Genomic DNA, 17,132 nt, shown 5'->3' on the forward strand with positions numbered 1-17,132 from the left:
GACAAAAGAGTATTGTAATGCAAAAAATAACATTTTCACTATATTTTCTAATGTTTGGAGTAAATGTTATAACACTCTCTGAAATATTAAAACTAAAAATTCATTTTCTCCACTCACATCTGATTTTCCCCTCCTGATAATCTTGGTAGTGTTAGTGATGAGCCTGGGGAAAGGTTTTGCCAGGACATTGCTACGATATAGAAACGATATCAGGGCAGATGGAATTCATAGACGCTGGCTGACAATTGTTGGACATTCATTAGAGATGCTCCCAATCTCGTTTATAAACGCACTTCGACAGCAAAACAATTCTAGAAAATAATATGTATGGGAACTCTTAAATCGGCGCAGTGCATTGCAATATGATGTCTCATGCTATAAATATTTGCGATTTGCTCAAAAACTATACGTGATAGGAGAAAACCGAGGCTATTTTTATACACAGGAGGTCAAATTCTATAAAGTAAACCTCATTTTCTTCTTGCTGCAGAAAAAAAATAAAAATTTGTTGCGCAGTGATTAGTACATGTACAATAAAACAGCACACAAGACAAAACATGCGGTAAATCAGTGGTCTCAAACTCAAACCCTTTGTGGGGCCACATTTTGAATTTGTAGGTACTTGGAGGGCCGCAGAAAAAATAGTTAATGTCTTATTAAAGAAATGACAATTTTGCATGAGGTTAAACTCTTTATAGTTTATAAAACTTTCCTTTAACAGTTAAAAGGAAAGGTATATAAACTATAAAGAGTTTTACCTCATGCAAAATTGTCATTTCTTTAATAAGACATTAACTATTTTTTCTGCGGCCCTCCAAGTGCTCTATTTTTTCTGCAGCTCTCACATTTAAAGTTTAATATCTTTTCTTTCTCAAAACTGGCACATTTCAATCACTAAATTGAAAATAAAATCATTTTCCTACCTTTGTTTGGTAATTTCATCAGTCTGACTATGCATCCAATATTTCTTCTCTTCTTTCAGCCTCCTGTATGCTTCCTCTCCTCCAGACCTCATTCCCTCCCCCAACTTTTTCTTTCTTTCTCTATGTTTGTCTTTCTTTGATTCCGTGTCCCATTTTTTGCTTTGTTTCTGGCTCCCTGTCCCCACCTTCTTTCTTTCTTTCTTTCTTCCTTCTTGCCCTCCCCCACGCCACCGCCGCCGGGGAATAGGCTGCTGCCGCTGCCGCCATCAGGAACAGGCCGAGATCTCCCTCTTTCTCTTCTCCACGGGGCCGACCAACTCTCGCTGCCCGATATAAATTCTAACGTCGGAAAGGACTTTCCGGGCAGCCAGGCAGCGATTGGCTAGCCAGAACATCCTCTCGACGTCAGAATTGATGTCGGGCGGCGAGAGTTGGTCGGCCCCGAAGAGAAACAGGGAGATCAAATAACATGGTGCCGGCCTGAGAAGGGAAGAGAAGCAGGTTGGGCACCACTGCTCTAGACGAGCCGCACTCTAGGGAGAACAGTGGACCGCCCCCCCCCCTTGGTACGCCACTGGAGCAGCAGCGTGTCTGGCCGGCTCTTCCGTGGATAGCGCAAGGAGCCGCCAACCCGCAGCTTTGAACGGAACGAGCCGGCCAGACATGCTGCTGCTCCAAAAGTAAGATAATGATCCAGTCCAGACCGCGGGCCGCAAATAAAATCTGGAGAGCCACATGCGGGCCGCGTGTTTGAGACCGCTGCGGTAAAACATCCAAAAATTGCATACTGCTTTAAATGGCTAATACAATCATTAATAACAATGTTTATTGAAAGCGTCTAATGACTGCTACTAATGACTGGGGAGTCAATTCAAAACGGTTTACATGAGCTTCTATAATGATAGAATTATACATGAGGTTCTGTAATAAAAACACGAAGGCCCTCTTTTACAAAGGTGCGATAAGCGTTTTAGCGCGGATGTAGCATGCACTAAATCAACGCATGCGCTAACCGCCAATGCGTCCATAGGATAACGTACACGCGTTAGCGTTTAGCGCACGGTAATATTTAGCGAACGCTAAAAAGCATAGCGTACCTTTGTAAAAGAGGGGGCAGGGTCCTTTTTTACAGAGGCACGCTCAGGGCTCCTTTTACGAAGGTGCGCTAGGGTTTTTAGCGAACGCACAAAATTACCACGCGCTATAGTGCACGGTAGCCGAAAATCTACCGCCTCCTAAAAAGGAGGCAGTAGTGGCTAGCGCACTCGGGAATTTAACATGCTCTATTGCGCGCGTTAAGGCCCAAGCGCACCTTTGTAAAAGGAGCCCCAAGTGTTTTAGCGCAGATTTAGCGCATGCTGAATCAACGCGTGCGATACCTGCTAACACGTCCATAAGATAACATGCACGCATTAGCATTTAGCGTGCGCTAAAGAGCATAGTGCACCTTTGTAAAAGAGGGAGTAATAAAAAAGTTTTTCTTTGCTTCTGAGAGCTTACGAAGTGTTCTTAGTTCATTTAATGATGCTGATTTCAGATCTGTAATTGAAATTCAGCTAGCACCTCAGGTTTCCGAGATACACGTTACTGATTTTTTAGACAGTTTGCCATATCGGCACAATATTGCGAGTAGTCTGAAAACAAACATGAAGACAATAAGGAAACATGTTACACAGCCTATATTTACGCCTCTCTTAACGCACACAAAAGTGACGTCAGCGTGTTCATAAATGTTTGAGACACTTGCTTTTTACGCTTGTGCATTTGTCTGCCTCTGCAAGAACCAACAATAGTCTCCCACCATCCTGGGATTGAACTTTCCCCGATATCTGCTTTCCATCACCTTGATATCTTGACGAAATCTTTCCCCGCGCTCATCGCTGACATCACCAAGATTGGGTGGGAAGACGTCGAGGTGAGAATGTAAGAAGTGCATTTTAAGTGACATTCTGGCACCCATTGGCTGATAACGCTGTCAGCATATTCTCCACCAGCTCAGTGTAATTCTCTGATCTGTGATTATCGAGAAAATTCTGAACAACCAGCACGAATGCTTCCCATGCTGCTGATTCAGCTTCTGTTTGAACGCATGATCAAGGATCAATTCATGGATTTTGAGTCCAACAAAAACACCTTCTTTGATTTTGGCTTCACTTTTCTCGAAACCAGACATACTTCTTAGGTGCTGAAACGCATCACCATTTCTGTCCATCACCAGGGTGTTAATACAGAATAGTAGACAGTGCTAACTTTACAGGCAAAATAATGAATGTATGCATTTTGAAGTCTGCTGGACAGATTATTTCGCTGATCTTATGCAGTAAATTGTCCGCAGACATAACAGAAATTATCAGGATGGTTAACACAACCTTGTCTGTTCATAATTAGAATATCTTAGACCAGTGGTTTTCAACCCTGTCCTGGAAGACCACCTGGCCAGTCGGGTTTTCGGGATAGCCCTAATGAATATGCATGGGGGCAGATTTGCATGCCTGTCAAATCCATTACATGCAGATCTCTCTCATGCATATTCATTAGGGCTATCCCGAAAACCCGTCAGGCCTGGTGGTCCTCCAGGACAGGTTGGAAACCACTGTCTTAGACAAAACCAAACAAAATGTAAAAATTCACCAGTAGAAAAAGCAGCCCAATCACTTTTTAGTATAGACTTTCAAATTACTGGCATATGTGATCGTTATTATTATTATTAAAATACCGACGCTTCACGGTAGCGTTATTGCCGAAAATGATATAAACATAAACTGATGCATAATGTAAAAACAGGATGTGATAGACGAAAACTGTTTTCAGATGTAGAGTCAGCATGTGGCCCTTGTTCATGTACAGGTGACAGAACTCCAGTAGCAAAATGCTTGTTGACCAGCGTTATATAAGCCTTTGAGTAGTCTACGGTCTTCTCAGAAACAACTGTTGGATATTGCTTCTTTTGAACAAATTAGATTGTTTATCTAAAGAGAGTCAATGTTTCAGATCGAGAGGGCGAGGAGGTGGAATGAACTTCCTTTCTATTTACGTGGTTCTGTAAGTTTGTTACTAACTAAACTAAACCTTAGGTTTGTATACCGCGCCATCTCCGCAAGTGTAGAGCTCGGCACAGTTTACAGAGATTAGGATAGAAAGGAACTCCAATGAAGGGTTATAGGATAGGAACTAAGAGGGTATAGAGGGGCCAGGGTACCAGAGGGGGGGGGAGGTGTTACATTTTTGAAAAGAGCCAAGTTTTCAGGTGTTTGCGGAAAAGTTGGAGGGAGCTTGAATTTCTGAGCGGGGATGTAAGGTTGTTCCAGAGTTCTGTGGTTCTAAAGGGGAGGGATGTTCCTAGTTTTCATTTTTTCTTAAGCAGCTAAAATCCTTATTGTTCATTCAAGTTTATTGCACCTACTTATTACATACATTATGTTATATATGTTACTGATATTTAGGCGTTTGTGCTTATACCAATAAGCTTAGGCATTTTGGCTCCTTTCTAGAAAAGTCTCCCAATCTTGGGTTACCATATTTTTCTCCAGGAAACCCCGGACACATGATCCTGCGCTGTTCCGCCCCAGTACCACCTCCATCCCCGCTCAGTTCCGCCATCCCTGCCCCGAGCCCCACCCCCACAAAGCCTCCTCTCTTTTCTGGATGAGCTCCAGTCGCGTCTGGAGGGCCTGGAACAAGTGCGGATGTGTGTGACATCATCCGTGCCTGTTCAAAGGCCCTCCAGATGTGGCCAGGGCTCATTGGGGCTTTCCAAAATGCTGGGTTTTGGAAAGTCCATTCGGGAGCCTGGACAGTCCTCTAAAAAGAGGACATGTCCGGGTTTCCCCAGGCATCTGGTAACCCTATCCCAACCGCCGCCCTCTGGGAGCCTAAATAGAGGCGCCCAGTTATAGAACAGCCCCTAAAGGTCCAAAGAACTCTTCACATGGCACTAGGCTGGATAGTTTGGATCCTAAATCCAGAAGAGAGACTATGGCCCAGATTCACTAAAGATAGCGACTCAATCGCTGTTGGCCCATTCTCTGGCCGATTTTTATTTGCAAAACTGTTTATTGGTCAAAAGCACAAGCGAAAACCACCAGAATAATAATACAGCATAGATCACATTTTCCCCTCCCCCACCCAAAAAAAAAAATTAAAATAAAATAAAATAAAATGAATAAATAGGCATGGAGCAGCAGGAGAGCAAATGTCACAGACAGTACAAGAAAATAAATACATAGTCAAATATCTCTGGCCGATTTTTAAACAGCGATTGATGCACTATCTAGTTTGCATGCAAATGATTTGAACGGAGTGAGCTCAGTGAGTGATTGAGTCGGTGCAGAGCCCTGACAGTAGTGACAGGAGAAGCAGTCTCCTGTCACTGCTGTCAGGGCTTCTGCCGGCTTTTTTTCCTTTCTTTTTTTTTTTTTTTTAATGGCCCAGATATTTTGCATGTAATATACACGCAAAATATCTGGCCAATAAAAAAAAGCCTTCCCCCCACCTGACAAAGCGCTCCGTCTTTTCTCCCCTCCCCGAACCCCAAAAAATGGCAAAAGGGATGCCCACTCCCTCCTGCCATCTGCGCTCCCCCCAATGCGCTCAAAAATATGGCAGGAGGGATTCTAATCAGGGACCTTAGGCCCCTGCCATGCATCACATGATGCACTGGAGCAGGGTCTAAGGCCCCTATTGCGTTGGAGGAGGCCAGAGAAGCAGGAGGGATTGAGCACCCCTCTTGCTCCCAACATAAAGGTACGTGGAGAGTGAGGGGCTCCCTCCAGTGGCAGGAGAGAGTGTGCATCCCTCCTGCCATTTGTTTTGGGGGTTGGGGGAGGAGAGGGACCAATGGCAGGAGGGAGTGGGCATTCCTCCTGCCATATTTTTCAGCACGGTGGGGGAGTGTCGGGTGGCAGGAGAGAGTGGGTAGCCCTCCTGCCATTTGTGGGTCACTGGGGAGGGGGCCGGGGAAATGACATGTCTGCCTGTTTTTTATTCTTTTTTATTTAATGGGGCAGATATTTTGCGTGTGTTGGGTTTTAAGCAAATGTTAGTGAATCAATCGCTTGGCTGTTTTGCATGGGGTTTTTACTCATTTGCAAGGGTCGGATCGGATCGCAAAATACACGGTGGGCCGTTTTGTGAATCGGGTCGGTCAGCAGCGATCGTCGACGATCGATGACTTTAGTGAATCGGGGCCAAAGTCAGGGTAGGAGAAGGGGGTTGCAGTGTGAAAATAGACGCGTTTGGTGTTGCAATCTAATTCACGAAAAACATAAGGGGTGAAGGTGGCAAAGTCCTAGCAAAGAAAGAACAATCTGCTGACTCCTTTTTGCTTTGTATCAACATTCCTGGTCTTTTGGTCTAAATGGGTGTTTTCTTGTACTCTGGCTCTGTTTATCGGCCTCTTTATCGGCAAACACAAGTGCCCTGCTGTAGGTGACCTGTAGGTCTTTTATCTCACGGAAACATCAGGAGGGTTGGCTGCTCAATGTTCTGTAAACATACAAGAAAAGAAAATTTGAGATAAGCCGCTTGTCAGCTAAATCAGCAGCAGTCATTGATGTTCCATTTTTTTTTTTTTTCGGTAAGAAATAGGACTAGATACCAAATCTTCTCTTAAAACCCTTTCAGGACCATAAGGATCGTAGGCCAATTTTTGTGGTTTTGACAACATTTTTATGGTAAAAAGGGCTTGCAGATGCCAAAAAATTGATTTTTTTTGGTGAAATATCATTATTTTTAAAAAAAAAAATCAAACTTCTGGCTTATGGACAGTGTGGCAAGTGAATCTTCTCGTCAATCTGGCAACGACGCTAATGAATGAATGTCGGAACCAGTTTGTTTACATAAAGGCAGTATCATATGGAATCCGTACATATCAAATTTAGAACTGTAGACTATCCCAATCAAAATTGATAGGATTTTAAAGTTATGGGACAAATATGTCCCTTGGTCCTGAAAGGGTTAAAGTAGTAATTGATTAAATGCAAAAGCCTCAGTCCCACCACTCCACCGCTGTTGTCATTTTGAACCGCGGGAAGAAATTACGTGGTGACTCGTCATTGGCTCTTGTGCATTAACCAGTAGTCCAATACTACTGTCTAGTTTTTTTGCATTTAAATTTACGTTTTCTATTTTTCTTCAAGAAAAATGACCATTAAATGACTGTATTATATGGACGGATATTAAGGCTGGAATAACACAACTACCATAGCCATTAGTCAAGTTCATTTTTTTTTTCAGCATTCTGGTTTATATTTAACTGCTGAAATTTTATATTTTTCAAATTTGTGGACACGGCTTCCACTGATCCACTCCCACTCTGCAAATCGGGTAAATCAGAGTTGCCGTAGCTCTGATCTTTGGCCTAGATTCACTAAACTCACTGATCTGATCCGAGGCCGGGCGACCGATTCACTATGGGCTCCTTTTATAAAGGCGTGCTAGCGGTTCAACACGCATAAAAGCGCGCTGAACCACCGGATGTGCTAGCCGCTACCGCCTCCTCTTGAGCAGGCGGTAGTTGTTGGCCAGCGCGTTAACCCCGCTAGCGCGCCTTTGTATAAGGAGCCCTGTGAGTCCTTACGCAAATTAGTGCGATTGGAGGCACGCCCCACACCGACCCCCACAGATCGCTGCAAAGCGATCCCGACGCATGCGCAGACCATCTTCTTTGCCTTTAGATGCGGTCCATGCCTGCGCTTGCTCTCCGCACAAGGGGGGTGGGCTTTAATGGAACAGAACACGCTTTTAACCCGTGGGTTAAAACCACAGGCTCGCACTGCAGGGAAGGGCGGCAGAGAGCAAGAGAGTCGGCAGGGAGCAGGAGATGTGTTTATATTGTTGGTTTTATTTTTTTGATGCTGGGATTTCAGGGCGGCAGAGAGGACAGTCGGCAAGGACATCGGCAACTGGTCCTCAGCGGTCATTTCTTTCTGGATTAGCCAGCCCAGTCGGCGTTCCTTCTTCTGTTTAGTGAATCGCTGCCTTCCTACTTTGCATGCCATTTCCCCTCATTTACATGCACAGATCAGATTGGGTGAGAGGTTGATCGGCCAGGAGGCTAGTGAAACGGGTCGGAGAAGGCTCGCAAAGCTTAGTGAATCTAGCCCTTTATTAATTTCAGGCTTGGATACTTGTGACCCTAGGAGACTTCCTTATAGGTGGTATTAGAGAATGAGATGGGGACAAATTTGTCCCTGTCCCATTCCTGTAAGCTCTGCCTTAGCCGCACAAGCCTTGAACACTTATGATTTTAAAGTGTTTGAGGCTTGTGCAGATGAGGACGGAGCTTAGGCATTGGTGGAATGAGGCATTATGACATCACAATCTGAGCTCTAGAATGTTGCCATTTATGATTTTAAAGTGTTTGAGGCTTGTGCAGATGAGGACGGAGCTTAGGCATTGGTGGAATGAGGCATTATGACATCACAGTCTGAGTTCTAGAATGTTGCTACTTAGGATTTTAAAGTGTTTGAGGCTTGTGCAGATGAAGACAGAGTTTGCAGGAATAGGACAGGGACAGGAAAAGAACTAGCGGGGACAGGACGGGAAAATGAGTCCCGCAGGAACGGGGAAAATTTGTCCACGTGTCATTCTCTGGGTGTTATTACTGCTAGAGGTCTCAGCAGCCATTTTGGATATTGGCAGCCACAAGATGGGAGTAATTGGGCATTGCTGCACCTGCCCCACCAGACACCAGGAACCCACCCTTAAGCCTGGGGACTGGGTCAGGAAGGGGGAGGGGGAGGAGCTTGTGGGGATAGGAAGGGGGAGGGGGAGGAGCTTGTGGGGATAAACCGCCAATCATCATCGGAGCACTGTCGAGGGGTCAGATTGATGCAGAAGAACGAGTAAAAGGGGAGGAAATCAAGAAAAAATGATTTATAAAAACATAAGCATCCTCATCTTTTATTTAAGAAGAGGTTAAAACAATATAAAGGAATAAACCAAAAAGGCAGAACAGTCCAGGATGAAGAGGTCTGATTTATTAACAAAAGCACCTGACGTGGTCATGTTTCGCCCTCAGGCTGTGTCAGGGGTAAAAATTGCAAGGGAACACTGATAGCCAGCTCTTGCTAGTCACTTCCAGTCCACAAAGCAAAATAAGTATGTCTTCCTTCTGTGTATCAGTATTTTCTGCAGTTTTTACCCCTGGCGCAGCCTGAGGGCAAAATGTGGCCATGTTGGGTGCTCGTGTTAATAAATCAGACCTCTTCATCCTGGACTGTTCTGCCTTCTGGTTTATTCCTTTATATGTTGTGGCAGATTTTTGCCTTTTATGTGAATTTAAAAAAAGAGACATAAGATAAAAATAAACATAGAAACATAGGAGCCCGATATTTAACGTGATTTAGCTGACCTCTGGCCAGTTAAATTGCTTAGTTGGGACTAACCACTAATATTCAGCGGCACTTAACCCTATTAGTGGTTAATGCCAAACTCAAAGCTGGCTGTGTTGGGGTCCTTTAGGGGCAGAATCAGCACTTGGCTGCTTCAGTGCTGATATTTAACCCTTAAGTGGCCAGGTTGGCTGCATAAACGGGACCGGATAAAAAGTCTGTCCTGCTTTTATGTGGTAACCCATGGCCGCATAGGTGTGAATATTGACTTAGGCGGCTATATTTTAACCGGCTTCAAAATACAGTAAAACCTTGGTTTAAGAGCATAATTCTTTCCGAAAACATGCTTGCAATCCAAAGCACTCATAATATCAAAGCAAATTTCCCCATAAGAAATAATGGAAACTCAGACAATTCGTTCCACAACCCAAAAACTTCAATACAAAATACTGTATGTACTCGTATTGCAAGACCTCGCTCATTTAGAACAGTCACTACACTCTCAGAGCGTCAGAGAGAGAAGAACCATCGGCTCAGTTGTGATGATGTGACGCATGTATACTGTATGTACTTGTATTGCAAGACTGCTTGTTTAGAACAGTCACTCCACTCCCGCAGCGTCAGAGAGAGAACCATCGGCTCAGTTGTGATGTGTGTGTATTGTATGTACTTGTATTGCAAGACATTGCTTGTATATCAAGTTAAAATTTAATCAAATGTTTTGCTTGTCTTACAAAACACTTGAATACCAAGTTACTTGCAATCCAAGGTTTTACTGTAACTGGATATTCCGCACAGGTCCTTGCTTTGAGTATCTTTGAATAACTGTCAAAAACCCTCCCTGCCGGGGGGCGGCTAAATATTGACCCCCATTGAAAATAAGGTCAGATAAAGACCATATGGCCTCTTCGTATGCCTCATCTTCTAACCTCTGTTCTCGCTCTTCCGTAGAGATCTTCCGTGCTTATCTAAACCTTGCTTGAATACAGATAGTCTTAGAACTAGATTCACTAAGCTTCCGATCCGATCCGCGCATGCAAATGAGGGAAATGGCATGCAAAATCAGGAAGGCAACAATTCACTAAACAATTTCAGGAACACCGACAGGGCTAGCTGAAATCCCCCACCACAGATAACTTGACGACCCCCCCCATGTGCAGATCCCCCACCCCCAATGACCCCCTCCCGCCTCACTAGACACTAGACGCAAGGAAGTACTTCTTCACGGAGAGAGTGATCGAGCATTGGAACAAGCTTCCAGTGCAGGTGGTCGAGGCACGCAGCATCCCAGACTTCAAGAACAAATGGGATACCCATGTGGGATCCCTACGGGGTCATGCCAAGGGATAGGGTCACTAGGACTTAAATGAGCGGGTCAGTAGAGTGACAGTATAATTACAATTATACTTAAGGGGTCAGAAGACTTAAGAGAGTGGGTAAATAGTGTGGGCAGACTTGATGGGCTATATGGCCCTTATCTGCCGTCATCTTTCTATGTTTCTATGTTTCTATGTAACCTTTAGCGATGGTCAGCCGGGTCTTTCCACCGTCAAAATGAGGCGGGCCTGCCTCTTCCCGGCACATGGGCCAACCGGAAAGTTTGGTTGCTTCTACAAACTTTCTAAGGAGATAGTGTTGCGATGACTAGTTTTGTTTTACAAAGGCTCATGTTTATTTTTTGTTGCGGTTTGATACCTTTCAAATTAGGGACCCCTGATGAAGGCGTGTTAACTGAAACACGGACCGTGTCGGGTCCCCTGGTTTGTAAAAAGGTGGTGACCTTAACCGCAACATCTAATTGTTACCATAAACCTAGCCTGCATCTTGTACTGTTCTCTGCAGTTCTTCGTTTGTTTTAATATTGTGAATGTTATCTTGTGATCTGTCTAGTATTGGCAAAAGGAGGAATACAATTTAAAGGCTCCCTTACTAAGCTGTATGGTATTCATTAGTGTAGACTCATTAATTTCAAAGAAGTACAGACCATATGGGCTAGCAAAAAAATCAATCAAATTAAATGAAAACCAGTAGTGAGCTGAAGGTGTTGTCACCTATAAGTCATTCACAAACACCATGTGTTGACATAAAAATCTTTTCAACACGAGAGACTTTTTCGTACCATATGCTGTGGTTAATAAGTAATCTTATTGGTTGTTTGATTTTATGTATTTTTTTCACATCACTTTGTGGGGTCTACACTAGAAGGGAAGGTTGGAGGCAAGCATCAATGATTATAGCCTTCTTTTCTCAGGATTGGGACCTGAATAACATCCAGGTTATAGGAGGTCTGATAAGTTTATCCAGCTTTATGATATGCATTCCTCCTAGACCCATTCATTAGCATTATAATAATAATTATATACAGCATATATATATTACATACAGTATATTTTTTCATTATTATTTTTATTTTGATCTTCTCTTGATTTCTTGATATACATTGATTACATTACATTACATTACAGATTTCTATTCCGCCATTACCTTGCGGTTCAAGGCGGATTACAAAAGATTTATGAACGGGGGTTACAATGGAAGAACATTAGTCATTACTAGAGTTGTAGAGAGTAGATCTTTTGTCATTTCAAGAGTTGTAAAGAGTGGATCATGTCAGAATTGTTTCAGGAATTTCTTGAAGAATATGGTTTTTAGTTCTTTTCTGAATATCTTGTAGTCTGGGGTGGTTATCAGTAGGCTAGAGATCTGGTTATCTAGTTTTGCGGCTTGAGTGGCTAGGATGCCATCGTGTAGTTTTTTCCGTTTTACTTCTTTGATCGGGGGGGGGGGGGTGTATGAATGGGGAGTGCGTTTTTCTGTGTCTGGTTGAGGTTGCTTGGATGAGGCGGTTGTTTAGGTAGGATGGGCTGTATCCATATAGGGTTTTAAATAACATGCAGTAGAATTTAAATAGTATTCTTTCTTGGATTGGTAGCCAGTGTGAGTTGATGTACGCTTCTGTGATATGGTCATGTTTTCTCAGTGAGTAGATGAGTCTCAGAGCTGTATTTTGGATTGTTTGTAGTTGCTTGGTCATAGTAGTGGGGCAGGGGAGGTAGAGGATGTTGCAGTAATCTAGCAGTCCTAGGATTAGGGATTGCACTATAAGCTGGAATTGTGTTCTTTCAAAGAATTTCCGGACTTGTCTCAGGCTTCTCATGGCTGCGAAGGATTTCTGTATTGTTTTATTTATTTGCGGTTGATATTTATATAAAAAAATATTAGAATTGGAAACTTGCGTTGAAAGGTCAAATAAGTGGTTTCTTTTCAACTGCATATAATTGTGGTTAATGTTTTTCATTAGTATTGTTCAATTTTGTTGCTTTGATTTAGTTTCAGTAAGTTTTTCATCTAATTTGATTGTTTGTTTTTTTTGCTCGCCCTTATGATCTATACGTTTTATTCTTTGCTCATGGGCAGGATTTTTTTATAACCCATTCTATATGACTCATCAATTTCTACCATGCATTAAAACCAGCAGCAAAGACTCTAGAGATTTCTTCCTGTTAAAGACAGAGGAGCCCCCTGCTACCCCCACCCATTTGTCATAAACACACAATGAAATAATAGCAAACACTGTCACTTCTGATGTTCTAGACCAGTGTTTTTCAACCTCTTTACACCTATGGACCGGCAGAAATAAAAGAATTATTCTGTGGAACGGCATCAGTCCGTGGACCGGCGGTTGAAGAACACAGGGCTAAGTCGTGGGCCAGACCCCGCCCATCTCTACCCAATCTCCACCCCAGACCCCGCCCCCATAATAGTACTAATTACACCTTGCACGTCCCGTGCCTCATCTGGAAGCCTTCCCTCTGACATCAGAGAGAAGGCTTCTGGTTCAGGCGCAGGATGCCCATAGGAGCCACTGCCCGTGGCTTTGTGCACTGAATCAGTGAGGAAGAGGGAGCTGGCTCGAAGATAGCGCCGCATCGATTGAACCGTGGACTGGTGGTTGAAGAACACTGTTATGGGCCTGATGCAGGTGCTGGCCCTGTGGACTGGCAGGAAATTTCTGTGGACTGGCACTGGTCCATGGACCGGTGGTTGAAGAACACTGTTCTAGACTGCTCCAGTATCCCGTAAGTTTTTTGAATAACTCGCCAAGTGGTTCCACAGTGTCTTGCAAACTTTTTTTTTAGCTCCGGCACACTAAATGGAGCAAATGTTTTACATGGCACATTATAATTGAAATTATACCTCTGGTGCAAGCAGCATCTTCCGCCTGCTCCTCGTGCCACCCTCGGCTCCCTTCTGATGTCACGTCCTGGTCCCATGACAGGAAGTGACATCAGAATAGAGCAGAGGCTGGCGTGAGCAGCAGGTGGAAGATGCTGCCGACATTGGTGAATATTTACAAAGGTACGCTGGGGGCGGAGAGAGGCTGCCGGCAGACTCTTGCATGCCTGATGTACACGTCATCTATTCTAGTGTATATTTATTTTATGAATGATTTCTTAGGAAAGGAATCGCACCCGGAATCTCTTTGTGGCTCACCACAGTTTGTGAGACACTGATGCAGGGTTACCCGATGGCTGGATAGATTTTGGAAAACCCAGCAGTTTGTCAGGGTTTTGGAAGATGCTGGAGGGCCTCTGAGCATGCGCAGATGCGACAGAATAATGTCACATGTGGGACTATGTGTCCATTTTTTTTTTTTTTTACTATTACAAATATGGTAACCCTAGTTCCATGGAAGCCAGAGGTGCAAAAAGCTTGTGCCCTGCCCATTGCCAGTTTCCCAGAATACTCGAAGACTTAATATTGCAACTTCGTTTCAGATGGCTCCAAAGAATGAAAAATCTTCCATATTTCTTGTAACTGTAACAAATTCATTTTTTTAAAGAAACTTTTACAACACCAAGAGAACTTCAGATTGATATAGTAACATAGTAAATGATGGCAGATAAAGACCCGAATGGTCCATCCAGTCTGCCCATTAGTTATAACCATTAAAAATACATGATTAGATTAACTTGTCTCTTCTTTGATATTTCTGGGTCATAGACTGTAAAGTCCACCTGGGATTGTCCTGGGTTCCAACTGCTGAAGTTCCATCTATTCAAGCCATTGTGACATCACTGCTGAGGTTGGCTCTTAGGCATTGGTGGAATGAGGCATTATGACATCACAATCTCAGCTCTGGAATGTTGCTACTCTTTGGGTTTCTGCCAAGTAACATAGTAAATGACGGCAGATAAAGACCCAAATGGTCCATCCAGTCTGCCCATTAGTTATACTCATTAAAAATACATGATTTTGAATCACAGCAGGTCTGTTTGTCATGAATATTGAACAGATCTAATTGCATCTAATTGTGCTGAAAAGTTCTCAGCCCAACCAAGAAGAGAACGACGTGGATCTGGTTCTATCAATGATCTGAAACAATGTCAAAAACAGAATTTCATTTCTGCAAATTGTCACTTAGCAAAATAAGATAATGCTCTTTTCAGCTACAGTGGCGAAATAGGAAATTGGTTGGTTGGGCTGAGAACTTTTCAGCACCCCCTCATATGTAATAAAAGTGAGCCAAGTATAGGACAATCAAGCTGTTGTGACATCACTGATGAGGATGGCTCTTATTGGTGGAATGAGGCATTATGACATCACAATCTCAGCTCTGGTTACCAGTGACTGAAACTCTACACCAGGGGTGCCCAATAGGTCAATCGCGATCGACCGGTAGATCGCCAAGGCAAAGTGAGTCGATCGCGGAGCCCATCCCGGGCTCCATGATAGACTCACTTTGCCTTGGCGATCTACCGGGCCGATCAGCCTTTCTCTCCCCGATGTCAATTCTGCTGTCGTAGAGGAAGTTCGGGCCAGCCAATCACTACCTGGTTGGGCCAGAACATACTCTCTGATGGCAGAATTGACGTCGGGGAGAGGAATGCTGGTTGGCCCAACGCAGGGGAGCAGGGAGACAGGGGCGGTAGCGGCTTTGGGGGCCTGTTATCTGATGGCGGCGGCGGCTTGGGGGGCCTGTTCCCCGATGGCAGTGACAGTGACTTGGGGGAGGGCAGGAAGAAAGAAAGAAAGGGGGCAGGCAGGGAGACAAAAGGAAAGAAGGGAAACAGAAATAAAGAAAGGGGGCATGAAGAGAGAAAAAAAAGAAAGGGAGGCAGGGAGAAAGAAAGGGTAGGGAGAGAGGAAGAAAAAGTTGGGGGAGAGGAAGCATAAAGGCTGGAGAAGAGGAAGCATAAAAGCTGAAAGAAGGGAAGAAAGATTAGATGCACAGTCAGAAGAAGAAAGTGCAAACAGAGACTCGTGAAATCACCAGACAACAAAGGTAGGAAAAATGATTTTATTTTCAATTTAGTGATCAAAATGTGTCTGAATTTATATCTGCTGTCTATATTTTACACTATGGTCCCCTTTTACCAAACCGCAATAGCGTTTTTTAGCGCAGGGAGCCTATGAGCGTCGAGAGCAGCGCTGGGCATTCAGTGCAACTCCCTGCACTAAAAACTGCTATCGTGGTTTAGTAAAAAGGGAGGGGGGTATATTTGTCTATTTTTCTATGGTTGTTACTGAGGTGACAGTGCATAGAGTCATCTGCCTTGACCTCTTTGAAAAAACCTCAGAATAGGAATGATAATTAACATTTTCTCTGCATAAAGTGTGCTTTGTGTTTTTTTAAATTTTATTGTTGGTAGATCATTTTGACTTAGTCATTTTAAAAGTAGCTCGCAAGCACAAAAAGTGTTGGCACCCCTGCTCTACACTATGAGGGGGGTTCTTTAAAGTTCTCAGCCCAACCAAGAAGAGAATGATGTGGATAAGGTTCAATCAATGATCTGAAACAAGGTCAAAAACACAGAATTCCATTTCTGCAAATTGGCACTTAACGAAACAAGATAACACTCTCTCTTCAGCTACAGTGGCGAAATAATGCTCAGAATTTAGGAAGTTGGTTGGAGAACTTTTCAGCACCCTCTCGCAGTGGTGTAGCAAGGGTGAGGTGGTGCCCCCTCCCCTGCCCTCTTCTCTGCTCCCCTACCTCCGCCTGCTCCTTCGCCGCCCCTTTTTCCGTGCGCATGCACACCGCTTCCCTTCGCCCGTGCCTGGTACGAGTAGCAACCCCCAAACTGCTGTCGCATCAGCGTTGCCTCTTCCTCTGACATCACTTCCTAGGTGAGGGTTCAGGAAGTGAGGTCAGAGGAAGAGCCAATGCTGGTGTGCAGCAGTTTGGGGGTTGCTGCTCATGCTAGGAACATGACGGAGGTAGGGGGGAAGGGAATTGGTGTACACACACGGCAGTAAGGGGGGCAGGGAAGGAGTAGGGGGGCAAAGAGGATGGGTGACTTGTGCCCTCACCAAGATGGTGCCAAAGGTGAATTGCACCCCCCTTTTACTAAGCCACTGCCCCCTCATATATTGTATAATAAGGGCCTGGTTAATTAACATTAACAGTCTTGGGGTGATACTGGATGGCCGCCTGTCCCTTTCAGCCTTTATCTCACAAATGGTCTCTGTCTCCTTCTATTATCTGCACCAGCTAAAAAGGATCAAACCACATATCACTAGCCTAACTCCTCTACGCCTATGTTCTCTCCAGAATGGACTACTGCAACTCCATCTTTAATGGAATCACGGCCAAATAACTCAAATGCCTCCAGCATGTCCAGACCTCTGCAATCCGCCTCCTACATGACCTGGATTACCATGCCTCCATCTCCCCAGCCCTCCATGCAGAACACTGGTGACCAGTTAACAAGCGCTGTGGTTTCAAAACCCTTGTGATGGCCTGCAGGAGTTTCCATATCATCAACCTGCCTACATCACATCCAAACTCCCTCAGTACACTCCCGCCTGCCCACTCCGCTCTGAGGCCGAGAAACGACTATGCATCCCTGCAGGAAGATCCCTCCAAATGGAA

The sequence above is a fragment of the Geotrypetes seraphini genome, chromosome 1 (assembly GCF_902459505.1).
Source record: "Geotrypetes seraphini chromosome 1, aGeoSer1.1, whole genome shotgun sequence".
NCBI classification, from domain to species: domain Eukaryota; kingdom Metazoa; phylum Chordata; class Amphibia; order Gymnophiona; family Dermophiidae; genus Geotrypetes; species Geotrypetes seraphini.